Source organism: Panthera onca, chromosome B3 (genome assembly GCF_046562875.1).
Source record: "Panthera onca isolate mPanOnc1 chromosome B3, mPanOnc1 haplotype 2, whole genome shotgun sequence".
In the NCBI taxonomy this organism is placed as follows: Eukaryota; Metazoa; Chordata; class Mammalia; order Carnivora; family Felidae; genus Panthera; species Panthera onca.
In genome coordinates, this window is record NC_138344.1 from 28,574,698 (window position 1) to 28,587,295 (window position 12,598).

Consider the following 12,598-nt stretch of genomic DNA (forward strand, 5'->3'; position numbering starts at 1 on the left):
AAGATTTGCCTACTCATGAGCATCCTCCCTGGGCACCTTCACATACCCTGGGTTAGGGCGGGCCAAGTTATTCCAAAACCAAACTGAGAAAGGTACAATTCAGTATCTCTATCATCACAAGCATGCCACCAAATCCCAAGGCTGAAACAAGAGGATATTACTCTAGACACTGTCCCGGGATGGTGTCCATGCAAATCCTCTTTCATCAAAAATCTCTTCCAATGCTGACTCCCTCCTAGTTCATGCTGTCCATGCTGTCCATGTACAAACTGCGTCGCATAATGAAGGCACCTCATTCAGGTGAGTGAGGCAAGCTGGTTCTCGTTCATCTTCCATAGCACAGCTGGCCAAGCACCAATCACCCAGTCACTCAAGGTCTTCTTACCTTTGGTAGAGCTGTGCCTGACAATTCTTGAGAACAGGAGCACAGTGAGAGATTGAGGCCTAAACAGCAATGCCACATGACTGACTGATGGGAGAAAAAAGACATTGTCAGAAACACAGCGAGGGGAAGGAAACTGGTGCCAGGTGAGCCAAAGCTCAAAATTTCTCGTGGGAAAGGGGATTCATTTGGAAAGAATATGCTTGGCTTCATTTGCTTCAGCCCAGAAGCAGGCCAGATCCCCGCCCGTCTCTGGCCAGCGTACACACCAAATATCCTCTGCCGTGTCTCTTGAATTGCCCTGGGCCTCGCAATGGCCACATACATCTGAAACCCAGTGATTAAATGAAGTGGCACAGTGGCAAAAACCCACCCACAGTCACAAGAACTGCACCAGACTCTCAAGTGAAACACAAAAGATAGGACTCTTCAGACACTGATTTTGAACAAATTTCGGGAAGAACCTTTTTTTGTACAAGAGAACAATAATGCGTCAAGGTGGATGAGGAGTGCCAGGCGTCTTCAGCGCTTGGTGCAAATTCTATGAACAAGGGGTGCCCAGCACCACCTCCAGACAACCCTGCTGTAAGAAGAAACAGCAGAGAGCTTATGCAGGAGCACCACCTACTGCCCCATCTGGAATCCCCAAGCCTGTCTTCTCTGTTCAGAAGGACCCTGGGACTTGGTTGGCTTATGTTGCTTTTTGTATCATTGAATGGAATGAGCAGAGACAGTGCTGTAGCTGAGTTTGTTCCCCCAGCATGTCTGCAAGTGTGGAGAGGTCCATTTTGCCTTCTTCCTGTAAGAGGTTGTTTCTGTGCTGACCAGCTTCTGAAGCCAACTGCTCCTGTGAGAACAGTCTGCTTTTCAGAAGGAAGGCACCTCGATCAGGCAGACCAAGGAGGTGAACCGGCTCCCTTCCCCCTGCCCTTGGCTACAAACAGCAAGCACCAAACCCAGGGATAAGAGGACTATTTTTCCTTGCCAGTTCCGATGCTCATGGCTAGGAATGAGCCTGGGACCGTGTGGAAAGCCGACGCCCATCCCTGAGGGCCTGCTTCGAGAGTGCCAGCTCCAAGGTTGCTAAGTGTGAATGAAGAGCCAGTCCGAAACACAGGAAGGGGGAGGGTATAGCTGCAGCCAGGACCAAAGGGCACTTAGTATTTCCATCAAATATGAATGCAATCAGTGCAACGGAGATGTTTATCTTTACTTCCCTTAGGCCCGCCAAAGGGGCCAGCTTTCCGCTAGTATGTCTGGCCCAGCCTCCACATAAACTACTGCCTGGACCTCTTCAACAGCCCTAGTGCTCTGGATATCCACGTAATTCTGAAACCAAATGCCAGGGACATTTTTGTTCCTCCTGTTCCAAAGTCACAAGGGCTAGCCCCTTTGTACATCTCCAGCGGGACATATAGTACTCTGAGTTTTTATGGACCTGAGGATGAACCTTGATGGATGATAAAGAAGTGTCATGAAAGTGGATGCACCAAGGGCCAGAGTTCTTCATATTCAGAAGAAACTGAGTAGCACAATGAATTGGTAAGTTTCCTTGTTTAAGAGTCACAAGACCTTTTGGGAACCTTAGGCTACAGGAGTTCTCCACAGGATGCCCTTTGGAGACCTGGGACCAGAACAGCCATTCTTCCTTAAGAAATAGAAGGAGTGTTTGAGTGATTCAGTTGAGTGACTTTGTCTCAGGTCATAATCCAGTGGTCCGTGGGTTTGAGCCCCCATCATGTTCTGTGCTGAATTCTTGCTGGTAGCCTGTAGCCTTCTTCAGATTCTGTGTTTCCTTCTCTCTTTCTTCCCGATTGTGCTCTGTGACTTCTTCACCACACATGAGATCTGGAGAAAGTTGAGAATGAAGTACCCAGTGCACTCTTCTATCAAGCAGGTCATATCCAGCATAAGGAAAGCCTGCAGACGTAGGCCAAGGGGGCCCTCTGAAGGACTACACCTGGGAGCACTGTCAGCAAAAAGAGCCAGTGATTTCTTGCTTGGTCTATCCCTGCCATTTTTCCCATCAGTGGAGGGAGGCAACAGGGTTTGAGCTGTAGCTATTGAGTTCTGAGGGCTTTTGCTCTGGATTCTGCAAGAAAGACTTGGTTCCCTTATTCTTGGCAAGAGCTCTTCCAAGCGGTCCCGTTTCTGGTTCATACTGCCCGTATAAACACTGATTCTCAGAATGAACGCAACCCAATCATCCAGGTCAGCAAGGCAAGTTTGCTCCTTTTCACCCTCCATATCACAGAAAGCCAAACACCATCAGCTTCCTGCACTCAGCTCCTAGAACATACTGCCCATGTGTGAACTGTCTGTTGTTGAAAATGAGGGCATCTCAAGCAGTCAGGGGAATGAGGCAAACTGGCTCTCCTTCCCATAGCACAACTTGCAGAGCACCAGGTGCTCAGGGACTAATGGCCCAATTCCCTTTGGATATTTGACACTGGTTGCTCTCACTGATCACAGGACCAAAGTGGGAACTCCATACCACTTCCTGTGTGTTGGCTGAGAATGAGAGTTCCATGGCTCCTAAGTGTGAACAAAGACCTAGTTAGAAAAAAAAGTGATGGGAAGGGAATGGCCCCAGGAAGGCCACTGTTCTATGTTTCCAACGGGAATGGAAACATTCTGGAAGAGGTCTAATTTCATTTCCACTCACCCCAAAAAAGAGACCAGCTCCCTTCCCAAACCTTCGATCTCCCTCTACACACACAAAACTTCTAGGCTGGGCAATTTCACATGGCCTAGGCCTCTAGATGTCCATATTGTTCTGAAACAGAATTCAAAGGGAGTGCTGTACAACACTTACCTGATGGTTACAAAGATGTCACCAGACTCCCATTTCCAGGCAGGGAATATTCCTCAGAGATCCCAACTCTGAATCAAATCTAGGGATAAACTCCCTAAATGGAGCCAAGTGGTGACAATGATACATGGAAGACCAGCGTTCTTTATGAGAGATGAGACTTGGAGATTGTTGAGAATGAAGGGACTCTCTTAGCAAGCTGGCTGTCGCAGGCATTTATGAAAGATGCTTCATGTGCAGCATAGTTTCAGGCAGTTAGGACAAAGCTCTTTCCTAGGGTTTATACAGAGTGGTTAAGAATACTGTTTATTACATTCATCTAAAATGTTCATTTACAGCTGCTTTAAGCACACCATAGTTCAAGAGAGTTAATACAAGACATTTCTCGGGCACCTCGGTGGCTCAGTCAATTAAGCACACGACTCGATCTCAAATCATGGTCTCACATTTCAGCATTCGATACCAACTTTAAGTTCTGTGATGATGGCGTTCGGATCTGTGCTGATGGTGTTGAACCCACTTGGGATTCCATCTCTTTCCCTCTGCCGCAGCCCCAATTATGCACTCTGTTCTCTCTCTCTCTGAAAATAAATAAGTAAACTTTTAAAAACACAAGATATTTATCTAATATTTATGGAGTACACATAAAGAGCACCATTTAAAAATTTAATTTTCATTTTTTATGTTTATTTTTGAGAGACAGAGGGAAGAGATGGCACATGCAAGGGGGGAAAGCATGAAGGGTACAGACAGAGGGAGAGAGACTCACAGGCAGACCCCACGCTGTCAGTGAACGGTCTAACATGGGACTTGATCCTACCAACTGATCACGAACTGAGCTGATATCAAGAGTTGGATGCTCAAATGACTGAACCACGCAGGCACCTCAGGCATACTTTATACTAAATGGTAAAAGGTTCATGCAACCTGTTTTTCAACCTTTGTTTCAACAAAGTTTCCTGAGATACCCATGTGAAAGCTAATAAAGAATGTTTGAAGTACAGTGTAATTTATGGCACTTAAATAACTTCGTTATTGCTGACCTAATACAGTTTAAGAGCATTTTATTCAGGAGGCAATTGGAACCTCATTGAAAACACAGGTATTTCAGGTGGTTAAACAAACACATGGACACTCTCTAGTGGAATGTCCCTAATTTCCCTACCAGGATTTAGCCACACTTCTTACTGGATAAATGCAAGAAACTAATAAAAACAAGCTTTAAGCACTGTCTTTTGTCTTCAATTGAACATATTTTTAAACTTTTGAGGAAACTCCAAACTCTTTTCCAGAGTGACTGTACCAGTTTGCATTCCCACCAGTGGTGCAAAAGAGATCCTTTTCCTCCAAATCTTTGCCAACATATTTTGTTGCCTGAGCTGTTAACCTCAGCCACTCTGACAGGTGTGAGGTGATATTTCATTGTGGTTTTGATTTGTATTGCCTGATGATGAGTGATGTCGAGAATTTTTTCATGTGTCGGTTAGCTATCTGGATGTCTTCTTTGGAGAAGTGTCTATTCATGTCTTTTGCCCATTTCTTCACTGGATTCTTTGTTTTTTGGGTGTTGAGTTTGATAAGTTATTTATAGATTTTGGATACTAACCTTTTACATGATATGTTGTTTACAAATATCTTCTCCCATTCTGTCGGTTGTCTTTTAGTTTTGCTGATTGTTTTCTTCGCTGTGCAGAAGCCTTTTATTTTAATGAGGTCTTAGTTCATGTTTGCTTTTGTTTCCATTGCTTCTGGAGAAGTCTTGAGTAAGAAGTTGCTGTGGCCAAGATCAAAAAGATTTTTGCCTGCTTTCTTCTCAAGGGTTTTGATAGCTTCCTGTCTTACATTTAGGTCTTTCGTCCATTTTGAGTTTTTCTGTACTCAAGTACAGTGGTCCAGGTTTATTCTTCTGCATCTCGTTGTGCAGTTTTACCAGCGCCACTTGCTGAAGAGACTATTTCATTTGATATTCTTTCCTGATTTGTTAAAGATTAGCTGCCCATAAGTTAGTGGGTCCATTTCTAGGTTCTCTATTCTGATCCATTGATCAGAGTGTTTGTTTTTGTTCTAGTACCATACCGTCTTGATGATTACAGCATTGTAATACAGCTTGAAGTCTGGATTTAATATCTCCTGCTTTTTTTCTGTGTCAAGATTTCTTTGGCTTTTCGGGGTCTTCTCTGGTTCCATAAAAATTTTAGGATTGTTCAATTCTAGCTTTGTGAAGCACGCTGTTATTTTGATAGGCATTGCATTGAATAGGTAGATTGCTTTGGGTAGTATTGACATTTTAACAATATTTTTTCTTATCCAGGAGCATGGAATATTTTCCATTTTTTTGTGTCTTCTTCAATTTCTTTCATAAGCTTTCTATAGTTTTCAATGTACAGAGTTTTCCTTCTTTGGTTAGATTTATTCCTAGGTATTTTATGGGTTTTGGTGCCATTGTAATACATTCCTTGGTTTCTCTTTCTGTTGCTTCATTGTTGGTGTATAGGAATGTAACTGATTTCTGTGCTTTGATTTTATATTCTGCAACTTTGCCGAGTTCATGGATCAGTTCTAGCAGTTTTTTGGTGGAGTCCTTCGGATTTTCCATATAGAGTGTGATGTCATCAGCAAAGAGTGAAAGTTTGATCCTCTCCTGGCCGATTTGGATGCCTTTTATTTCTTTGTGTTGTCTGACTGCTGAGATTAAGATTTCCAATACTGGTGATGAGAGTGGACATCCCTTTCTTGTTCCTGAGTTTAAGAGGAAAGCTCTCAGGTTCTCCCCATTGAGGATGATATTAGCATTGGACCTTTCATATATGCCTTTAGTGATCTTAAGGTAAGATCTTTATAGCTGTGCGTTATTGAGGGTTTTGATCAAGAAAGGATACTGTATTTTGTCAAATGCTTTTTATGTATCTATTGAGAGAATCCTATGGTTCTTGTCCTTTGTTTTATTGATGTGATGAATGCCATTTTGTTGCAGATATTGAACCAACCTTGCATCCCAGGTATAAATCCCATTTGGTTGTGGTAAATAATTTTTTAATGTATTTTTGGACCCAGTAAGCTAATATCTTGTTGAGGATTTTTACATCCATGTTCATCAGGGAAATTATTCTACTGTTTTCCTTTTTAGTGGGGTCTCTTGTTTTGGAATCAAGGTAATGCTGGCTTCAGCGAAAATTTGGAAGTTTTTCTTCCATTTCTATTTTTTTGCAACAGCTTCAAGAGAATAGGTGTTAACTCTTCAACAAACATTTGGTAGAATTCCCCTTGAAAGCCATCTGGCCTTGGACTCCTGTTTCCTGGGAGATTTTTGATTACTAGTTCGATCTCTTTACTGGTTATGGGTCTGTTCAAATTTTCTATTTTTTCCTGTTTCAGTTTTGGTAGTGAATATATTTCTAAGAATTTTTCCATTTCTTCCAGATTGCCCATGTTATTGCTTATAATGGCTTATAATATTCTATTATTTTTATTACTGTTGGGTTGGTTGTAATCTCTCATCTTTCATTCTTGATTTTATTTATTTGGGTCCTTTCCTCTTTCTTTTTGATCAAACTGTTGGTTTATCAACTTTTTTAATTCTTTCAAAGAACCAGTTTCAGGTTTCATTGATCTGTCCTACTGTTTTTTTGTTTGTTTGTTTGTTTCAATAGCATTAATTTCTGCTCTAATCTTTATAATTTCCTGACTTCTGCTGGTTTTGAGTTTTATTTGCTATTCTTTTTCCATCTCTTTAAGGTTTAAGGTTAGATTCTGTATCTGAGATCTTTCTTCCTTCTTTAGGAAAGCCTAGATTGCTATATACTTCCCTCTTATCACTGTCTTTGCTGCATCCCAGAGGTTTTGGACTGTGCTGTTATGTGCATTGGCTTCCATGTTCTTTTCAAATTCTTCTTTAACTTCTTGGTTAGCCCATTCATTCTTTAGTAGAATGGTCTTTAGTCTCCGAGTATTTATTACCTTTCCAAGTTTTTTCTTGTGATCAATTTCAAGTTTCATAGGGTTGTGGTCTGAAAATGTGCATGGTATGATCTATGTCTTTTTGAACTTGCTTAGGGCTGATTTTTGTCCCAGTTTGTGGTCCATTCTGGAGAACATTACATGTTCCAGTGTTTTAGAATAAAATGCTCTGAATACACCTGTTAAGTCCATCTGGTACACCGTGTCATTCAAAACCATTGTTTCCTTATTGATTTTTTGATTAGATGATCTGTCTATTGTTGTAAATGGGGTGTTGAAGTCCCCTAAAATTATGGTATTATCAATGAGTTCCTCTAGGTTTGTGATTGTTTTATATATTTGGGTGCTCTCGCATTTGGAACATAAATGTTTGCAATGGTTAGGTCTTCTTTGTGGATAGACCCCTTATGATACAATGCCCTTCTTCCTCTCTTGTTACAGTCTTTATTTTAAATTCTAGATTGATATAAGTATGGCTTCTATGGCTTTCTTTTGTCAACAATTAGCAGGATAAGTCGTTCTCCATCCCATTAATTTCAATCTGAAAGTGTCTTTAGGTCTCTTGTAAACAGCATATAGATGGATCTTTTTTCTTATTCATTCAATTACCCGGTTTTTTGATTGGAGCATTGAGACCATTGACGTTTAAAGTACTGAAAGATAAGAATTTATTGCCATTATGTTACTTGTAGAGTTGGAGTTTCTGGTGGTATTCTCTGGTCCTTTCTAGTCTTTGTTGCTTTTGTTATTTATTTAAATCTTTTCTCCCGTCAAAGGGTCCCCCTTAAAATTTCTTGCAGGGCTGGTTTAGTAGTCACAAACTCTTTTAATTTTTGTTGGGGAAACTTTTAATCGCTCCTTTTATTTTGAATGACAGCCGTTCTGGATAAAGAATTCTTTGCTGAATTTTTTTCCAATTTAGCACATTGACTATAACCTTCCACTCCTTTCTGGCCTGCCAAGTTTCTGTGGATGTCAGCTGCAAAATTGATCTGTCTTCCCTTGTAGGTTAAGGGCTTTTTTCCCCCTTGCTGCTTTCATGATTCTTTCCTGCCTGAGTATTTTTTGAATTTGACTATGGTCGGTTTTTTTTAATCTAATTGGAGTCCTCTGTGCTTCCTGGTTGTTGTCTGTGTGTTTCACCAGATTAGGAAAGTATTCCACTATGGTTTGCTCACATAACCCCTCTACTCCTTTTTCTCTCTCTTCATATTCTGGGATCCTTATGATTCTGATATTGTTCCTTTTTAATGACTCACTGATTTCTCTATTAATCGTGGTCTTTTGTCTTAGTCTCCCTCCTTTTCTTTCTGCTTCATTATTCTCCATAAGTTTGTCCTCTATATCACTAATTCTCTGCTGTGCCTCATCCATTCTTGCCACCATGGCATCCATTTGACATTGCAGGTCAGTTATAGCATTTTTTTATTTCATCTTGACTAGTTTTTACTTCTTTCATCTCCACAGAAAGGGATTTTAATCTATCTGAGACCCCCAGCTATTATTATTGTGATTCTAAATTTTAATTCAAACATCCTGCATGTATCTGTGGTGGTTGTTTCTGGCTGTCATTTCTGCTTGCTCTTTCTTTTGAGGTGAATTCCTTCATTTTTTCATTTTGAAAAGAGAAAAGGAATTGTAAAAAAATTAAAATTAAAAAATTGAGACTTAAAAAATTAAAAAGAGCACACACACACACACAATCAAATAAACAAAGCTAGATCCTAAGTGAGTTTTGGTCTGCATGTTGCAAGGGGCTTGTTGGAATAGAGACAAAAAGGGAAAGAAAGGAAAAACTGAAATCATTTGAAAATTTGAAAAAATGAATACACTGGAATAGAATAAAGTGAAACGATGTAAATAAAATAGAATTTGAAAAAAATTTACCCAAAATTAAAAAATATAGTAAAACATTTTAAAAATATTTTTAGTAAAAATTAAAAATGAAATTAAAAATTTTCTCTTTCTGAATTCAAGAAAAAGAAACGGAAAAGAGGGAAAATAACAAAATTGATTAGATGGACCAGTGAACAGACTGAAATATAATTGAAATTACTTCGTTTTCCCCTAGAAGTCCAACTATGAAGGATTTTATAGTCTGTAAACTAAGAAAGAGGAGAGATTTGTATTCCTGAAGAGTGTTGTTGGTCCAGATGTGTGGGGCTTAGTGTAACGACTCCTTTCTCCACTAGATGGTGCTGCTTAGCATACTGGGGTAGGTTATTGTGGTGCTTGTAGGTGTGTATGCACATATGCAGGAGAGGTGAAAAAGGCAGGATCCTGGTAGCCAGTCTCTAGTATAGGAACTCTGTTCTCCCAGATGAGAATTGTACACCCGTCTTTTGTCTTCAGTTTCTTTCCACTCCCTGCTTTTACACGGACAAGCCCCAAGGAGTACTTCCCTCCTGAGTCTTATCTCGGAAGTGGCTGTTTTCCCCAACCCCTTATATCTGAGGGACTCTGGCTTTGACCCTTTCTGCCCATCTGGGGGAGGGTCTCACTGAAGAATAACCAAGTGCCAACCCCCCACTGAATGTTCATGGGACCATGCTGCTGTCAAAGCCCAGAGACTACGACTAGATGCCAGCACCCTCAGAAAATTTTTATGAGATCATGTAGCAGCAGCATTTCAGGGATTATGGAAAACCACAATAAACATCTGACACCAGGCTTCACCTCCCAATGACCTTGTTCCATCACCAGCGAAAGTTGGTCTGTGTCCACTGGGGCAATTGCCTGTGGGGTAGCCACACAGACTCTACCAGATGTCCTCCCAACCAGGGAACAGCCTCTCCCCATGTGGTTTGAAGACCCCCAGGCTTCTCTCTGCTCGTGGAGATTCATTCACCCTTGTCACCGGAGTGCACCCAAACATCAAGCTGCGGAGTTTCAGACTCTGCAATCCCCCTGTTTATAAAGTCTTAATGGAAGACAAACCCTCTCCTTTCTTCTTTTCCCTTTTTAGTTCAATCCCTGCAGTTTTTTCCACTTTTCCACTTTCTCTCCAGCTGCTTTTTGGGAGGGTGCTTTTCCTGTAATATCTCCCCTCTCCCCCGTTTCTGTCCTCTCTTTGCAAGCAAAGACAACTCTCTTCCTTCCATGGCTTTTCTCTCCCCCAGTTCACCTCTCCACACACAGTTCACAGGCCACCAAGAAGGGTCTGGCCCTTCAGGAGGTGTTTTTGGGAGAGTGTTACTTGTTCTCCATTTTTGTGACTTTATTTTATTTCCCTACTTGTAGTGATCTTTTGGATCCTCCACCAATTGGGCTTTGATTTGTTCATTGACTTACCCCTGGAAAGGAAAACAAACAAGCCGAAAACAAAAACATGCAAACACACACACACGAAAAATCCAAAACAAAAAATCCAAAATAAAACCAGAAACACCAGCTACAAGTAAAGAACAGGGTGGAGGCAGTGCTGACAGAACACATACAAAGAGAGTAATGACAAGGGTGGGGGTAAAGAAAAAAAACCATTGACCAGGCAGAGAAACTAAATGGCTTAATCCAGAGAGAGAGAGAGAGAGAGGAAAAAGAAGGAGGCAGGTAAAAAGAAACGAAGATAAATTTACGCAGAGAACCTATTTCAGAGACAGAGAAAAGAAAGCAAACAAGGAAGTGTAGACCATGTATCAAGAGAATGGTTTAAATATGTCTGCTTAAACAACCAGGGTAACCAGACTAGAAGAAGGAAGAGATGAGAAGGAGGAAAGGAAGAATATATCTAACTAACAAGAATTGCTTGAGATTCCAGTAAATGCAGGAGTGCTGGTCTGGAAGAGGGGCTGTCTGGTTCCTCAGCGTCGATCCCACTCCAGTAAATACACCGTTACCCAGCACAGAGGGTAACTGTGGGTCACCAAAACTGTGGTTTGGTGTAGGCAGGCCCTGTGGACCCATCACTGAGTCCCCACTTTGGTGTGCCCTGGTATGGGGGAAGGGCCTCTCGTCACCTGATGTGTTGTCCCAGCTGCTTTTGTCCTGTTCCGCAGCACTTTAGGGAGGGGACCGCTTTCTCTTACTGCAGACAGTGCCCCTGACCTAGCCACAGAGCCTGGGTGTGGCAGACGTGGGCAAGCTTCACCCTGTACCACAGCACTCGAAGGAGGGTGTCACTTTCTCCTACTGTAGCCTGTGTTTCTGACTTAGCCACGGAGTCCAGGGCTGGCTCCCTTCTTCCCCAGGTGGACAAACAAGGCAGTCACCTCAATGTGGAGAAATACCCACAGTTAAAGATGGGATCCCTCTCCGTCCCAGTCCAGGATAGACTCCTTTTTTCTTGTCCAGATACAGTCTTACGCTTCCCCAGCCTCTCTTCTCTTCCCTTTGTCTCTCCATAGAAGAGGATCCTTCCCCTCCATGTCTACAGGGACGGTTTTATCTCTCCCTGTTCACATTCACCCATCTATGGCCTGTCAGGTTGTCTCGGTGTCTTTTTAGTAGAGGCTTGAGTTTCAAAGTCCTTTGGCTTCAAACCTTCTTTGAAAGCCTCAGAGTTTGGATCCCCATATTTCTGTCATGTTGGCCCCTACCCCTCAAGCTTCTTAATTCCTCCTCTATTTCTTAAGGGAGAATGTGGGCTTTTTGCTCATAGGGCTCCAAAGGGCACACTGTGGAGAACGGTACCCAATCCCCAAAGTTCTTGTGATTCCTGACAAAAGCATATTATTCATTCACCGTGACTAAAACAGTTTCTTTAGAACATGAAGAACTCTGGCTCCTCATTTCATCCACTTTCATAACATTGCTTTATCATCAATTAATGTTCATCCTCAGGTCCATAAAAACTCAGTCTTTCAGCTTACTATATCTGACTGGAGATGTCCAATAAGGCAAGGTTTGTGACTTTGGGACAGGTGGAGACAGACTCCCTGGCCTTTTGCTTTCAGAACTACATGGACATCCAGAGCACGAGGGCTTTGGAAGGGGTTCAGTCGATTGATGTTTATGTGAAGGCTGGGCCAGACATATTAGTGGGAAGTTGGACCCCTTGGAGGGGGTAGGGGAAATGAAGATAAACATCTCCATTCCACATGATTGCATCATTTTGATGGAAATATTGACTGCCGTTGAGTCCTGGCTACAGCCATTCCCTCTCCCTTCCTGTGTTCTGACTGCCTCTTCATTCACTCTTAGGAGACTTGGAAGTGGCACTCATGAATCACGCACCCAAGGATGGGGGTCAGCTTCCCACTAGGTTCCATGCTCAGTACAGTCCATGAGAAATTGGATATCCCAAGGTAGAATAGCCCTCCTATCCCTGAGTTTGGTGTTTGGCTGTTTTTAGCCAAGGCCCGTGTAGGGGAGCCAGCTCACTTTCTTGACCTGCCTGATTGAAGTGCCTCCCTTCTGAAGCGGACTGTTCACACAGGAGCAGTAGGCTCCCGAAACTTGTCAGCACAGAAGGGCTTTGCACTGGAAGAAAACACAGTGCTCCTCCCCAC